General features: G+C 46.2%; 1 protein-coding gene and 1 pseudogene across 1 annotated transcript in view; one reads left to right on the top strand and one right to left on the bottom strand.

The window, feature by feature from the left end:
• Positions 1-11,298, bottom strand: part of LOC120931347 (tropomodulin-3-like) — a 96,533-nt gene extending 85,235 nt beyond the window's left edge. The window contains exon 1 of the mRNA XM_040342685.1: positions 11,196-11,298. The gene's annotated coding sequence lies outside the window, so the exon portion shown is untranslated. The remainder of the gene's footprint in view (positions 1-11,195) is intronic.
• Positions 11,299-14,468: 3,170 nt separating this feature from the next.
• On the top strand, positions 14,469-17,030 carry LOC120930347 (annotated as a pseudogene).
• Positions 17,031-18,435: the final 1,405 nt, after the last annotated feature.

Raw genomic sequence — 18,435 nt, 5'->3', positions numbered from 1 at the left:
TGGGCTTCAATATGGAATGACCAGGCCTGGGGCTTACTAGAGTAGAAAAAAAAAAGAAAAAAGCAGGAGTTTGGAGTTCAGAAGCCACAAGCTCATCTCTATACCCCAGTACCTCAAAGCATGCCAACTGCACATTAGCCAATTGAGTGACTCATACCTATCCATTATAAAATAGAAAAAATTCATTGACTCAAGCGGTACTATGGGTTTGGTACCACCCATGTGGGGGCCATGTTTTGCCTGCATGGAATGCACAGATGTTCCTTGGCATCTGTGTGCAGGCAGTAGCCCCATTCATGTCAATTAAGACACGGTTGACTGCACAGACACAGCCGCTACTGCCAATTTGAAATCTGTGAGGGTACATATCCCCCCAACGCCAGAATTCGGGGACAAGCACCCACATGGATGTCTGATTGGAAGAAGCAGCCGTGTCCATGCAGTCTCTGCTTTCCAATTGACATTAATGGGACTGCCTGCACACGGATGAATGGAACACCTGTGCAGGCAAAACACAGCCCTCACATGGGTGTATACGCAAGTCTTCTTTACCATGCTGCAGATCAGTGTTGGATTCCAGCCATGGTATGATCTGCATGGAGGTTATGATATCACCTTGTCTGTATGGGCTTTCTCCAGGTGTTCTAGTTCCCTGCCATAATGTGAAATGTGCTGGGATTCTGTCCAAGCTGGCATGTGTCTACGATTATGGCAGGGACATTAATGACTGTGTACAGCCCCCAGGTTTCTGTGGAAAATTGCGGTACTAAGAACAAGTTTTCTACAGCTTAGATGCAGACTGACAACATTACGACATTGTGCCTGAGAACTAGGAACACACAGATGTGCATTTCTAGTTCTCTGTTGCAAAGTTAAGCTTCTCACAGCGGCACGTTTCATGCACATTAGTTTAGTGAGCAACTGGGGACCATAGTTCAAATTCAAATTCCAGCCAGGACATTATCTGCATGGAGTTTGCATGTTCTCCATGTGTGTGGATTTCCTCCGGGTACTTCCATTCACGCAACAAAGACATCCGGGAAGGTTAATTGGTTCCTGTCCTAATGTATGCAGATGAAGACCTTGAGAATGTAAGCACCCTAAGGACAGGAAATCATATGAATGAACAGTTTATAAAGTGCTGTGTCATTTGTTGGCACTTTAAATTCTTGTAATAAATATGGACTTAAAGTATTTGTTAACCCAAAAAAAAAAAAAAAGATCCTGGTCCCTTAAAGCAGATTACACAGCACAGGGCTTGTGCTATGTAATCTGCCCCCTCTAAAAAAAAAAACGGAACTTGCCACTTCCTGTATGCCCTCTCTAAACAGACCACGAAAATCATGGCTGCTCCGCCCTGATCACTGTGATCCGATTGCATCATACCCATCTGTCCCCTCTGCTCTATTCTCTCACCCCTCACCCGTCCTTCCTGACTGTCATCCCCCTCTGTGTCTGTCTCTGCCCTCCCCCCCACCACACCACTATTCTTGTAAAATAAAATCCAAAAATTTTCACTGCCATTTTGTCTATTAGAGGCTGGAATAGCACATTATGTCAGTGGTTTTCAAAAGCGAGTGTTCTAAATACCTAATTTGAGCTGTCTTCAGGCCGGTCACGTGACTCACGGCCGCTTTACAGCTACAAGACAGGGCTTCTGTGGAGGAGACGAGCGGCCACATGATCTCCGTCAGAGTGAAATCACGGCCCCTTCTGCAGAAGTAATGCATCGGTGCTGTACAGCGGCCACGAGTGATGTGACAGCCCTAAAGACAGCTCAAATTAGGTATTTAGACTGCTCGTTTTTTTAAAACTACTGACATAGTGTGCTATGGCAGCCTCTAATAGAGGGGCTGGCATAGTTTTATATAGATGGGTTAACAAACCCTTTAAAACGGGGGTCCGACCACCCCACCGAAAAGTAAAATTTATCAGCGACAAATACTACAGCTGCTGACTTGTGATATTAGGATCACAAAAAATAGGATGAAAAGAGGTGGGGGGGGAATAAGAAGAAAGACGAAGCTACGCCAATGCGCCTGGCGAAACGCGTTGACGTCACCTAGCAACGTGATCACGTGACCCCGGAAGCTTGCACTGTTGGACGGAGGACGGAAGCCTGCAGGCGTCCGCCACGGATGGATCGAACTGGCCGATATACAGGCGGCGACTGAGACCGGGAGCCGTTTCACAGCACAGAGGTAACATCAAGCGGACCGTGCCACCCTCAATGCCTAGTGAATTAAGGGACGAACGCACCCCATAGGACTAAGCATGGTGTGATAGTCACGTGTCAATCTAAACAGGATTCCCGCAAACCAAACCAACTAGCCAGCAAGAAGCTCAGCATCAGAGCAGCCCACACAAAAGCTGCACCACATGGACGGACCTGCCCTTCATACTCTACACGTAGCGGTTTGGTAAAGTATTGGCCTCCCACCCTTGGGATGGTTTGTTATTTAACCACTTAAGCCCAGGACCAATATGCAGCCTAAAGACCCAAGGTGTTTTTACAGTTCGGGACTGCGTCGCTTTAACAGACAATTGCGCGGTCGTGCGACGTGGCTCCCAAACAAAATTGGCGTCCTTTTTTCCCCACAAATAGAGCTTTCTTTTGGTGGTATTTGATCACATCTGCGGTTTTTAGTTTTTGCGCTATAAACAAAAATAGAGCGACAATTTTGAAAAAAAAAGCAATATTTTTTACTTTTTGCTGTAATAAATATCCCCCAAAAACATATATAAAAACATTGTTTTTCCTCAGTTTAGGCCGATACGTATTCTTCTACCTATTTTTAGTAAAAAAAATCGCAATAAGCGTTTATCGATTGGTTTGCGCAAAATTTATAGTGTTTACAAAATAGGGGATAGTTTTATTGCATTTTTTTTTTTTTTTTACTACTAATGGCGGCGATCAGCAATTTTTTTCGTGACTGCGACATTATGGCGGACACTTCGGACAATTTTGACACATTTTTGGGACCATTGTCATTTTCACAGCAAAAAATGCATTTAAATTGCATTCTTTATTGTGAAAATGACAGTTGCAGTTTGGGAGTTAACCACAGGTGGCGCTGTAGGAGTTAGGGTGCACCTAGTATGTGTTTACAACTGTTTGGGGGTGTGGCTGTAGGAATGACGTCATCGATCGTGTCTTCCCTATAAAGGGAATGACGCGATCGATGCGCCGCCATAGTGAAGGACGGGGAAGCCGTGTTTACACACGGCTCTCCTCGTTCTTCAGCTCCGGGGAGCGATCGCGACGGAGCGGCTATAAACAAATAGCCGCGCCGTGGTCCCGGATCGCTCCCCGAGCGGACCCGACCTCCGCATGTAGCGGGGGGGGTCCCGATCGGACCCCCCACCCGCTAATAGGCGAGGACGTACGTGTACGCCCATGTGCCTGTACGTGCCATATTGTGGACGTATATGTACATGCGGGGGTCGGGAAGTGGTTAACATTACTCCAACCAGCTGCTACTTTGGGACTGGTGCTCGGTCTATAGAACCAATGCTGGCTGGACATTCCCCTGTACATGATTGCTCCCGGTACCTCTGATGGTGCACTTGATTACTACTGCCTAGTAAACACCTACCTTTCAGTACTCACGACTGGTATACTCATACATACTAACCAACACTAAGCAAGTTACTAGTGCTCTCCTAAATGTCATATTGTCACGTGATCAATATCAAGTTGTTCTATTTGTACTAACCATTATAATCTAATTTATTTCAATTATCTTAAAACTTCTGAATATTGAAATTTTTGGGGACTAACAACCATCAAGCGCTTAAAGCGGTAGTTCACCCTCCTTCACCTCATTATTCCATTACTTTCGGCATCGTAGCGCGAGCTACGGTATGCCGGTCTTAAATTTTTAATCCCCGTACTCACTGTGCTATTGTTGATTGAAGAATCCGACTCCCGCGGGGAATGGGCGTGCCTATGGAGAGGGAGGATGATTGACGGCCGGCTCCCCGAAGACAGCCGGAGTAGGTCTCGGCTATTCACAGCGCCTGCGCACAGGCTATGCGCAGGCGCCGTGAATAGCCAAGCCTATTTCGGCTATTTCCGGAGAAGCGTGACGTGCCAGGGCCGGCCGTCAATCACCTTCTCTCACCATAGGAACGCCCATTCCCCGGATTCTTCAATCAACGATAGCACAGTGAGTACGGGGATTAAAAATTTAGGACCGGCATACCGTAGCTCGCGCTACGATGCCGAAAGTAATGGTCTAATAAAAAAAAACATTTTTTTTTTTTTTTAACAGGGTGAACCCCCGCTTTAAGTCGACCAACAATTCATGCATGGTCCACATATACCCATCCCTACTTATCCATCCCTCCAACCTCCTGTCCTCCATCAAGCTAGTGTTCAGCCCCATCATTATATATTGACACCCTATTGATATATGCAGAGTGGGCACTATACCGTCCCCCCTCATTCTATAATTAGATTACTGCATTTAAATTTCATTAATTTTCCTTCATGAGTGTCAACACATGATCGCTCTGAACACAACGTGTCCGGATCACGTTCATTGTTAAATGTTTGTCCATGTCCTGTCCACAATTTTTTGCGTATAATTGTATACTTTAAGGTAGCCACGTTATATATTTTTTTGGCCACCGCCTTACCTTTCATGTAACTTGTATTATCTAATGCCTATTTTTATATTTTTGATACTAATAAATTTACTTAAACGTATCCTTGCCTTCACATATTGATCACTACAGTGTTGCTCATAGTAATCCCTTTAAGCCCAAGTTGGCTGACTTCCTCTCTTTTCTCCAATTCCCCAATTTCTTTCTTCTTATTCCCCCCACCTCTTTTCATCCTATTTTTTGTGATAATAGTTATTGATTACAGCAACACGACCCATTTGGGTACTAGATCAGTTTAGGGAATACATACAATTCCCTACACACATCAGTGGATATTTTGCACCAACCCCCTCTCCCGTCCTTTCCCCTTTTTATACATATTGTGATATTAGGACACTTACCTGTCCAGGAAACCCACGATGTCGGCACTCCAGTCGATCTTCGGATCGGCTGTAGGGGGCAGCTGTCATTGTCTGTAAAGGGAACCCGACAGTAAAGCCTTTCGGCTTCACAGCCAGTTCCCTACTGTGCAATGCGCAAAGCACGCTGCGCTTTCTAACTGGCCCGGCGGCGGAGGAAGGAAGAGGGGGCCGAGCTTTGCCGCGGCACTGTCTCCAAAAGTGGGAACCAGGACCTGTCAAACAGGTCCCGCCCCCCTGAAAGGTGGCAAATATGGTACTGGAGGGGTGGGGACGACACGAATAAACGGAAGTTCCACTTTTGGACATTTTAAATCTGCATATTGTGGTACCATTAAAATAACTATCATATTGCAACAAAACATTATTAAAAAGATATCCTCTTAACAGCAAACACCCCAACGGGGGAATCACATCCCTAGTTATTCAAGGGTCCTTGATCCAACTTGGAAATATAGTGCTTAAAGGAAAAAAAAAATGTGCCTAAAATTAATGTCTGCACGGTAGACAGAGAGAATAGTGTAATGATTCTGTTAAAAAACGAGTAAATACCTATTAAATTCCTTCATCTATATCTCCACCGGCGTTCTAGTTTCTGTTCTCTCATTCACTTCCAGGTTTGCATCGCTCGTTCACGTAAGAACTACATTTCCCAGTATGAATTGTGGCACACCCAGTAATTCACACCTCCTTGAAGTCTCTAACACGTAGAGAGCGTCCTGCCGCACAGATGTAGTTCCCAGGAGGGGGTGAGCACGTCACTGACCCCCGCAGTAAACCCTCCCGTCACGGTGGTCAGTAACAATCAGACAAGCAGGAAGTGAACAGAACAGAGAAGAAATAGAGCAACTTCTGAGCAAAAACGAACAATGAGAAAGTGAAAAGAGGAATGTCTCCAGGTAAAGGATGCTTATTATGAAAATAAATAAATAAAATTCTTTACAACCCCTTTAAGGTTGACTGCGTACACCATCTTAACACCTACAGTATACCACAAGCTGGTGCCCTCTTATCCCTGCCCAATCCCAATTTTGTTTATATTTTCCTCTGTATAATGATATTTTTTTATATTAGTGTATTATAAATTGATATTTGTGTTAGTACATACTGTATAATATAGTAAATAATATGTGCCTTGTTTTTCTGATCTACGGAGGTTTACAAAAAAACCTTGAAATCAAATGTTATGGAGCAGTTTAAAAAAAAAAAAAAAAAACACACACACACACACACACACACACACAAACAGATAAACATCACATCTACAAATGAGAAAAAAAAGGAACACCACAAAGTTACCAATTGAAGAAACAAAGTAACAATTTCATGTGCTGTAGTGTGGAGAAGAGTGTATTACATAATGCAGACACATGTGTCCCTCGTACTGCAGAGAGCGGATACACAGAGAGTGATGAATCATATACAGAGTCCACACACCCAATAAGAGGCGCTATTCAATCCACACTGATGTTTAAATGTCTGCTCCTTACTATGCAAACACGGCTTCTATAGCCCACAGCCTAGACTACTAGATCTTCTACAGCGTATATAATATATATATATACACATACATACATATACACACACTACAGGCTACATCCTATTCAGAATATCTCCTATAGACTACTAGATCTTCTACAGTGTATATGTATGAGAATATATATATATATATATATATATATATATATATATATATATATATATATATATATACATACACACACATACACACGCACATGCACACATACCCTACAGGCTATACCCCCAACATTGGTGTAAGTGACTGCAAAAATATCCCCCCCCCTCCCAATCATTGGTGGTCATGGCAGTTAAATGTAACCTCCCTCACCATCCCCCACTGCAGTGGTGGTCATGGTAGTGATCACTTACCTATCACATGCTCCTACACCGCTCTCCCTAGGTCAGGACTAAGGATGAGCTCCGGCGTGTTCGCAAACCCCATGTGCAGAGCCCGCCAGGAAGTCTGCACTGTGCTAATCACAGGTAGTGAGAAATTGTCCCGATCTCTGCAGCCACACATCGGGAAATGTCTCACTGCCTGTGATTAGCGCAGTGCAGACTTCCTGGCGGGTTCTGCACGTGGGGTTTGCGAACACACCGGAGCTCATCCTTAGTCAGGACTTTAGTCATTCTGTAGATGGAGATAACTCCTCCCACAGTACAGGCTTTCAGTGCCAGGATGCTGAGCACAGCAGAGTGGCAGCGGGATGCCGGGCTCTATCTATATGGTGGTCAGCCACCTGTGGCTGCATGTTGGGTCCAGGCTTTAGGGTTTTCTCAAGCCCAAATCTTAAAGTGGTGTCCTCCTCCACAAAAAAATTAAGCTAGCAGCTACACATACCATGGCTGCCGACTTTTAATGTTAGCACAATTACCTGTCCAGCGATGTTTCCATCGGCTCTTGGGTGCTGCCCCCCCCCCCCCCCATTCTTAAGGGAAATCTTTTGGCTTCACAGCCGGTTCCCTACTGGGCACGTGTGAAGTGCACTTTCTGAATGGGGGAAGGAGAGGGGCCGAACTTCTGAGTGATCGTGGAGAGATCTCTCGAAAGTGGGGACGGGTACCTGGTAGGGTCCCCCCTAAGGGTTCCAAATGTGGCACTGGGGGGGCGGATAAGTGGAGCTTCCACTTTTGGATGGCACTCTAACCACTTCATTACCCGCCCGTTATCAAATGACGTCCACAGGAGGGATCTCCTATCCTGGGTGGACGTCTTATGACGTTCCGGGGCTTCCCAGCCGTCTAGGCTCGGAACCCGGTGCGCGTGCCCGGTGGCCGCAATGTCCGTCGGGCACCCGTGATTACAGCAGGACCATGGAACTGTGTGTGTAAACACACAGATCCACTTCCTGTCAGAGGTGAGGAGACCGATGTGTGTTCCCAGTACAGAGGAGCACAGATCGGTCAGTCCCCTCCCCTCATGAGTCCCCCCTCCCCCTACAGTGAGAATCACTCCCTAGGGAACATATTTAACCCCTTCCCTGCCAGTCACATTTACACAGTAATCAGTGCAGTTTTATAGCACTAATCGCTGTATAAATATGACTGGTCCCAAAAACGTGTCAAAAGTGTCCGATGTGTCTGGCGCAATGTTACGTTCACAATAAAAGAATCGCAGATCGCCGCAATTACTAGTAAAAAATAAATAAATAAAAATGCCATAAAACTATCCCCTATTTTGTAGACGCTATAACTTTTGCGCAAACCAATCAATAAATGCTTATTGCGTTTTTTTTTTTACCAAAAATATGTAGAAGAATACGTATTGGCCTAAACTGAGGAAAAAGATAGTTTAACATTTTTTTTTTTTTAGATATTTATTAAATCAAGAAGTAAAAAATATTTTGTTGTTTTTCTTCTTTTGTTTATAGCGCAAAAAATAAAAACCACAGAGGTAATCAAATACCACCAAAAGAAAGCCCTATTTGTGGGGGAAAAAAATACGTAAATGTTATTTGGAAGCCACGTCGCACGACCGCGCAATTGTCATTCAAAGTGCGACAGCGCTGAAAACTAAAAATTGGTCTGGGCAGGAAGGGGGTGAAAATGCCCGGTACTGAAGTGGTGAAGCTGGCCATACAATCTCTAAACTGATCAGCCACAACATTATAACCACCCACCATACCCCACTGAGGCATAGATGCCACTAAACATACACTGTGGTATCTGGCACCAAGCTATCAGAAATCCTGTAGAACAGTGGTCATCAACCCTGTCCTGCAGGACCCACTAACAGGCCAGGTTTGCAAGATAACTGAAATACATCACAGCTGATATTATTTGCTCCTCAGTGACTGCAGTATTCTAGACTGCCTCTCCCCAAGGTAATACATAAAACCTGGCCTGTTAGTGGGCCCTGCAGGACAGGGTTGATGACCACTGCTGTAGAGCAAACTCCGGTCCTCAAGTACCCCCAACAGGTCCTGTTTTCAGGATTTCCCTCAGATTAAATGGCTGTGATAATTACTAAAGGTAGTGAAACTTATCAAATCACCTATGCAAAAGTAATGGAAAGCCTGAAAACATGACCTGTTGGGGGTACTGGAGGAATTGAGAAACATTGCTGTAGGGTCTCAATGGATCAGACCTGTTTCCCAGCACATCCCACAGATGCTCAATTGGATTTGGAGGCCAAGTCAACACCTCAAACTTGTGTTTCTCAGACCAGGCCACCTTCTCCCATTGCCCCGTGGTCCAGTTCTGATGCTCATGTTCCTATTGTAGGCAGTAAGGATGAGCTCCAGCGTGTTCGCATAGAACACGTGCAGAGCCCGCCAGGAAGTGAGCACGGCGCTGTGCTAATCACAGCCAGGGAGACATTGTCCCGATGCTCGGCTGCAGGGATCGTGAAATGTCTCCCTGGCTGTTATTAGCGCAGCGCCGTGCACACTTCCTGGCGGGCTCTGCAGGTGTTCTATGCGAACACGCCGGAGCTCATCCTTACTAGGGATGAGCTCCGGCGTGTTGGCACACTCCACGTGCAGAGCCCCCTTAGGAAGTCGGCACTGCTCTGTGCTGATCACAGGCAGGGAAACATTTCCCGATCTCTGCAGCCACGCACCGGGACAATGTCTCCCTGCCTGTGATTAGCACAGTGCCGACTTCCTGGCGGGCGCTGCACATGGAGTGTGCGAACCCGCCGCAGCTCATCCCTAGTAGCTGCACAGCCCCATGCAAGACAAACTGCGATGTGCCGTTTATTCTGACACCTTTTCAGCAATTTGAGCTCCAGTTCTCCTGGACCGCCCTTCACCCCCCACATACAATAAACCTTGGCCGCCCATCACCCCCCCACATACCTTGGCCACCCTCCACATACAATAAACCTTGGCCACCCTTCACCCCCCACATACAATAAACCTTGGCCGCCCATCACCCCCCCACATACAATAAACCTTGGCCGCCCATCACCCCCCCACATACAATAAACCTTGGCCGCCCATCACCCCCCCACATACAATAAACCTTGGCCGCCCATCACCCCCCCACATACAATAAACCTTGGCCGCCCTTCACCCCCCCACATACAATAAACCTTGGCCGCCCATCACCCCCCCACATACAATAAACCTTGGCCGCCCATCACCCCCCCACATACAATAAACCTTGGCCGCCCATCACCCCCCCACATACAATAAACCTTGGCCGCCCACCACCCTGTCACTGGTTCCCATTCCTTGGACCCCTGTTGGCAGATCCTGACCATTACAGACCGGGAACCTCCCACAAGAGCTGCAGTGTCAGAGTTGCTCTGACCCCGACATCTAAACCATTACAATGTGAACAGGGGCGGACTGACCATTGAGTAACTCGGGCACTGCCCGAGGGCTCCATGCAACTAGGGGGCCCCCATCAGGGTTGCCAGGCTCAGTAAAACCAGGGACAGTATGTAAAAATCTGTTTTTTTTAGATCTGTCCCTGATATGTCCGAAACCGACATGCTTTTAATGTAAATATCCCAAGATTTTAGCTGCCCGCCTCTGCACTGCCTCCTGGCGTGGTGGCCATCTGTAAGCCAGAGGGGCCCCATAATCTTCTATTGCCCAGGGGCCCCATGAGTTGTCAGTCCGCCCCTGAATGTGAACCATTTCAAAGTCACTCAAATCTTTTCTGCTTTCAACACATCAACTTCAGGGACAACATGATCACTTGCATTCTAATACATGATATCACCCACATTCAGATGTCACCAGATAATCCATGTCATGTCACTGTGTGGTCATAATGTAATGGCTGATCGGTGTGTACAATCTCCACCAGTCCATACAATCTCCACCAGTCCATACAATGCACAGATCTGATTCCCCAGACAGATCCCTGAACTACATAGCTAGGAGATCGTCCAATCAGATTGTAAAGTCTACGTCCAGCTGTATACAGACCGGACCTACAGCTATAGGGATCCTGGAGAAACTACAACTCCCAGCAAGCAGACATGTTGAGTCGTGTAGTTCTACAGGAGCCAGACTGAGTGTACAGGTGACTTCCCAGTACGGGAGGTGACCCCTTATTATCCCAGTCCGGGCTGTCCGCACACTTCCTGGACCGGAGAACTTCTCCCCCCCAGGAAACTCACTGACCCCCCCGCTCTTCCCTTCCTCCACCCTCCCGGTACACACAACCCTGACATACACCGTGTGCTCCTACCTGTCCGCCCCGTGTCCCGGCTCCGCTGCCAGGAAGCCGCCAGCACCCACCAACAACTCACACCGCTCACACACACTGCGCCTGCGCAGACACTCCCTGGAGGCTGAGCGCGGGGGAGTCTGGGAGTTGTAGTGAGTCAGTCACTGAGCAGGAATGTGTGTGACTGAGGTGTGACATCAACTCCACTCCTAGGAAGAAAGGAGCGCAATAAGCTTATACTATATACAACACAGTGCTGTTCCACAGTCATAGGCACACTTTATAAAATGCTATAAAATTAAAACATAATATTATTTAGAACATGTTATAAAATATAAAAATGTGGCGGTGTTGTAATAAACATGTAGGGGCAGATCCACATACATACACTGCGCCCGGCGCAGATGTAAGATACGCTACGCCGCTGTAACTTACTTGGCTTTGGTTTGAATCCTCAACGAATTTGCGCCATAAGTTACGGCGGCGTAGTGTATCTCTCGCGGCGTAAGGGCGCGGAATTCAAATTGGGCGGGTAGGGGGTGTGTTTCATTTAAATCAAGCACGTCCCCGCGCCTAACGAACTGCACATGCGCCGTCTGTAAAAACTCCCAGGGTGCATTGCTCCAAATGACGTTGCAAGGACGTCATTGTTTTCAACGTAAATGGCGTCCAGCCCCATTCACGGACGACTTACGGAAACGACGTAACATTTTCAAAATTAGACGCGGGAACGACGGCCATACTTAACATTGAGTACGCCACCATATAGCAGCTTTAACTATACGCCGGAAAAAGCCGAACAGAAAGGACGTAAAAAAATGCGACGGCCGGTCGTACGTTCGTGGATCGTCGGAAATAGCTAATTTGCATACTCGACGTGGATTACGACGGGAACGCCACCTAGCGGACGCAGAAAAATTGCAGCTAAGATCCGGCGGCGTACGAAGACGTACGCCTGTCGGATCTAACACAGATGCCGTCGTATCTTGGTTTGTGGATACCAAAACAAAGATACGACGCGCAAAATTTGAAATTACGCGGCGTATCAAGAGATACGCCACGTAATTTCTTTGAGGATCTGCCCCGTAGTGAATAATTTATCAATAACAACTCTACAACATGAATGAACAAACTAAGGGCTCATTTACACTTGCTTCGGGCTTCACCACACATTAACAGTTAATTTACACTTGCTTCCAAACATGGCTTTGGACAGGCTTTGTTAAAGCTCTTTGAATGCCAGTCAAAGCCCCTGTCACTAAATAAAATGGTTCGCTAATGCCGTGTACACGCAATCGGAAATTCCGACAAAAAAACTGTGGATTTTTTTCAGACGGAATTTTGGCTCAAACTTGTGTTGCATACACACAAAATTCTAACCGTCAAGAACGTGGTGACGTACAACACTACCACAAGCCAAGAAAAATGAAGTTCAATGCTTCCGAGCATGCGTCGACTTGATTTCCGAGCATGCATGTTTCTTTGTGCGTCGGAATTGCATACAAGAGCATTTCTTGTTGGAAAAATTGAGAACCAGCTCTCAAATTTTTGCTGTCGGAAATTTCGACAGAAAAAGTCAGATGGAGCCTACACACGGTCGGAATTTACAACCAAAAGCTCACATTGAACTTTTCTTGTCGCAAATTCCGACCATGTGTACGCGGCATTACAGTCCTGTTTACACCTTGCTTTTGCTTGGTACTTCGATGAGGCTTCGGTAGGGCTTCAAGCGAGCTTTGCCATAGAATTCTATGGAGGCTTTGAAGACGCTTTGAAGCACCACTAAAGCTACATGCAGGGCCGGATTCCAGACAAGGCCAACAAGGCCAGGCCTCGGGGCGGCACTGCGGCTGAGAGGAGAGGACACTTTCACTTTCATTTCCGGAGTTCCCCCCTGTCATGTCACGGATGGTGAGAGGAGAGAAAACAGAGGGAAGAGGAGGTGAGATGGCTCTCAATGTAATTTTCAGCAGCAGCAAAATCCCCCCCTCCCCCCCGGTTCTCAATGTCATTTTGTCAGACCCACCAATGCTCAATGTCACCCCCCTGCTTCTCAATTTTCGGCAGCAGCACCATCCCCCCCCCCGCCTCTCAATGTCATATTCGGCAGCAAACCCCCCCCCCTCCTTCTTCGTGTGTTGCCGAAAAAGTCCCCGGATAATGTCCCCCCTGTACTGCGCACGCGGGGGACGGCATTGAAGGACCCGGCCTTGGGGCGGCAAAGGGAGTAAATCCGGGCCTGGCTACATGGGGTATCATTTTTGAAGCAAAGCCAAAGCAAAGAAAAGCAAGGTGTAAACAGGACTGTAAGCTAACTATTTTATTTAGTGACAGTATTATATGGTTTTTAAATCTAAAGGAAAATTGTACAAGAAAATTGTACATGTACGGCCAAGCCTAAGTGCTTTTTACCTCAGGGCTCATTCACACAAATCTGGGTGGGGGTAGTAATAGGAGGCTGTTTCAGTCTTAATTCTCACCCCACAGGAGCATGCACACCGGTGAATGAACTTGCACTCCAATTAGGTGCAAGAACCCATGCAACAAGTTTGGAATTAACAGATTCCATTTATAGAAAGGGACTCAGCTTGCCCTCCAGAAGATTTACCCTCCTTCGTGTCCAGGCCATTTTTTTTTCGATACAGCACTGCATTACTTTTACTGACAATTGCGTGGCTGTGCGACGCTGTACCCAAATTACATTTTATGTAATTTCTTCCCACAAATAGAGCTTTCTTTTGGTGGCATTTGATCCCCACTATGGTTTTTATTTTTTCCGCTATAAACCAAAAAAAATGTAAATTTTTGAAAAAAATAATAATCATTTTTTACTTTGTGTTATAACATATACATATATATATATATATATATATATATATATATATATATATATATATATATATATATATATATATATATAAAATCGAATTCTTCATAAATTTAGGCAAATATGTATTCTGCTACATATTTTTGTTAAAAAAAAAAAAATCCAATAAGCGTATATTGATTGGTTTGCGCAAAAGTTGATTGTAGATTTACAGTGGGAGCAAACCGCCGGTGGCGTGCATGACACCTGGAAGTGCAGGATCACATATATATATATATATATATACTGTATATATATACATGTGCCCCTGCACAGCACAGCCGCCCTGTAGCAATTAAATGTCGGCACGAGGATAAATAACATTTATAAAATATAATGAAATGTAAAAAGGTGAGAGTATAAAAGAGCTTAGTAAATGAGTTAAAACTTCACTTTGCTCTTCGCGGACAGCCCAGGTCTAGTGCACCATGGGACATGTAATCAGGGCACAGAGAAACGGTGTGGGGTCTCTTTTCAGAGCCCATGTAAAGCACAGGAAAGGACCTGCTAAGCTCAGGGCTGTCGACTTTGCAGAAAGGCATGTCTACATCACGGGCATTGTGAAAGGCATTATCCGCGATCCTGCCCGTGGTGCTCAACTTGCTAAAGTTGCCTTCCGTGACAAAAAAGCTCAGCTAAACATTTGAAATGCCCTCCCCGTTGGCACCATGCCAGAAGGAACTATTGTTTGTTGTGTAGAGAAGAAGCCAGGGGATCGTGGCAAGTTGGCTCCTGCATCTGGCAACTATGCTAGTTATCTCCCACAATCCTGAAACAAAGAAGACCAGAGCAAAGCTGCCCTCTGGCTCCAAGAAAAGTATCTCTTCTGCAACAGAGCAATTGTTGGAGTCTTTGCTGGTGGTGGAAATATTGATAAGCCTATCCTGAAGGCAGTTCATGTCTACCACAACTATACGGTTAAGAGAAACTGCTGGCCACATGTCCATGGTGTGGCTATGAATCCTGTAGAACATCCCTTTGGTGGTCGTAACTAGGGATGAGCTGAACACCCCCCGTTTGGTTCGCACCAGAACCTTCGAACGGCCGGCCGTTCGCGCGAACATTTAGAACCCCATTGACGTCTATGGGACTCAAGCGTTTCAATTCAAAAGTACTCATTTTAAAGCCTAATATGCAAGTTATTGTCGTAAAACGGGTTTGAGAACCCGGGTCTTGCCCCAGGGAACATGTATCAATGGAAAAAAGTTTTAAAAATGGTCGTTTTTTCTGGAGAAGTGATTTTAATGATGCTTAAAGTGAAAAAAAAAGAAAGATTCCTTTAAATATCGTACCTGCTGAGTGTCTATAGTATGCCTGTGAAGTGGCACGTGTTTAGAACTGTCCCTGCACACAATGAGATAACTATAAGAAAAAAGTAATTTAAAACTGCTTGCGGCTTTAATGTAATGTCTGGTCTCTGCAATATTGATGAAAATCATTGAGAAAAATAGCACAGACACAGGCAGTACACACACCACGTACCTTTAGGTGCACACTGCAGAGGACACAGGCAGTACACACTACGTAGCTTTAGGTGCATACTGCAGAAGACACAGGCAGTACACACCATGTAGCTTTAGGTGCACACTGCAGAGGACACGGGCAGTACACACACCACGTAGCTTTAGGTGCATACTGCAGAGGACAATGGCAGTACACACACCACGTAGCTTTAGGTGCACACTGCAGAGGACACAGGCAGTACACACCATGTAGCTTTAGGTGCACACTGCAGAGGACACAGGCAGTACACACACCACGTAGCTTTAGGTGCATACTGCAGAGGACAATGGCAGTACACACACCACGTAGCTTTAGGTGCACACTGCAGAGGACACAGGCAGTACACACCACGTAGCTTTAGGTGCACACTGCAGAGGACACTGGCAGTACACACACCACGTAGCTTTAGGTGCATACTGCAGAGGACAATGGCAGTACACACACCACGTAGCTTTAGGTGCACACTGCAGAGTACACAGGCAGTACACACCATGTAGCTTTAGGTGCACATTGCAGAGGACACAGACAGTACACACCACGTAGCTTTAGGTGCACACTGCAGAGTACACAGGCAGTACACACACCACATAGCTTTAGGTGCACACTGCAGAGGACAATGGCAGTACACACATCACATAGCTTTAGGTGCACACTGCAGAGGACACAGGCAGTACACACCACGTAGCTTTAGGTGCACACTGCAGAGGACACAGGCAGTACACACACCACGTAGCTTTAGGTGCACACTGCAGAGGACACAGGTAGTACACACACCATGTAGCTTTAGGTGCACACTGCAGAGGACACAGGCAGTACACACACCACGTAGCTTTAGGTGCACACTGCAGAGGACACAGGTAGTACACACACCACGTAGCTTTAGGTGCACACTGCAGAGGACACAGGCAATACACCACGTGAGAATACTCCAGCTAGCACAATCACCTGCCTGCCAGTAAATTAGGAAGAGCTGATCTAGCTAAACTATACAGTGTATAAATATATATACAACATCTGGGATGCATATATATCCTCTACACACTGTAACTTTAACTGACTAGCCTGCCTGCTCTATCTACCTACAAAAAATGACACTGTCTGTCTCTCTCTCTCTCTGTCTTCTCTTACTTAACCACCGCAACACACTACACAAGGCCGACCTGCAGACGACCTTTTATAGTGTGGAGCGTGTACTAAACCCCCTGAGCCATAATTGCCCAAACCCACCCTGGTTTTGGCCAATTATGGCCCTCTGTTTTTTGCAAGCTGTGATTGGCCAAGCATGCGGGTCATAGTGCATGCTTGGCCAATCATCAGCCAGCAATGCACTGCGATGCCGCAGTGAATTATGGGCCGTGACACGCCACTCGAATTTGGCCCAAACTGCCCAAAACGATCGAACATTCGATGTTCGAGTCAAACATGAGTTTGATTTGAATACAAAGCTCATCCCTAGTGGTAACCATCAGCACATTGGTAGCAGTTGACAACCACTGATCTAAACCCTCTCTGACAGCACAATCAATCCAAGAACAATTGTAAGCCTCATTTACATGAGCAATCAGTGGTGCTGGCAGATGCTGTTGGTGCAATCTATCTTTGGTTAACAATAGTGATCAAGGTAGACGTTATGGGCACTCCAGAGACATAATGCCATATTTGACAGGTTTGCATGACGTTAATCTGATGTCTTTGAGGACTTGTAACACTCACACAGTTTAACATATATTGACAGATTATACTAAACTCCATTTACTTGCTAATGACCACGGGGTCTCACCAAACAAATGAGCTAAATGTCCTGGCTGTTATTTTATCTAGCAGGTGTCGGTCTCCCACCTAGGTTCCTGTCAGCCCCATCCACTGGAAACTTAAAAATGTCAACGCTAGAGTCGATACATAATCCACAAAGTGTATTTATTAAAAATCAAGTGTTCTAGTTAACAGCAAAAAGCTATTGCATTTCAGCTTAAAAAGTCTTAGGCCCCATACACACGATAGAATCCATCCGCTGAAAAATCCCAGCAAATGGGTTTCAGCGGATAGATCCTATGGTGTGTACACTCCAGCGAATCTGTTTCCGCGGATATTTCTCCCCTGGGATGGATTCCAGCAGATCGAATATTTGCTGACATGCTAAACAAATCTATCTGCTGGAATCCATCCCAACGGATGGATCCGCTGGTCTGTATAGACTCACCGGATCCATCCGTCCGAAGGGATCCCCCGCATGCGTCGTAATGATTCGACGCATGCGTGGAATTCCTTATATGACAGCGTCGCGCACGTCGCCGCGTCATAATCGCGGCGACGGCCCGACACGTTATCGCCAGAGGATTTTGGCGCGGATTTCAATGCGATGGTGAGTACACTCCATCGCATAGAGATCCGCTGAAATCCTCGAGAGGATTTATCTGCGGAAACGGTCCGCTGGACCGTATTCGCGGATAAATCCTCTCGTGTGTATGGGGCCTTACTCATAGCTTTGCAGGGGTTTGTAAGGCAAAAGGTGTTAGTTTTCTGCTGTATACTGAACCACTTGATTTTTAATACCCTCCTCAGCCATTGGTTTTGGCTAGAGACAAGCTGATTCAATTCAAAATTCTACACAGGATTTATTACACGCCACAACGCCTGCCCCGCATATACCCAGCCTCCTCAGCCAACTGCCGAAGATGCTCTGGTATTCCCACAGGCTTCACACATATTTTCTGGGACTGTCCGCAGATTCAAGATTATTGGCAGGTGGTGTTCCAATTCATTCATAGATTAACTACTATACCTGCTATTCCTCAGATGATCAGTGTTTGTCTCCTTGGATTGGTGGAGCCGCTGGCTGTCAGACAGCCGGAGTCTGTGAACCCAGAAGAAAGACTGGGCCAGATTCACGAA

Source organism: Rana temporaria, chromosome 3, assembly GCF_905171775.1.
Source record: "Rana temporaria chromosome 3, aRanTem1.1, whole genome shotgun sequence".
Lineage (NCBI taxonomy): Eukaryota > Metazoa > Chordata > Amphibia > Anura > Ranidae > Rana > Rana temporaria.
This window is presented reverse-complemented; position numbering and strand designations above follow the sequence as displayed.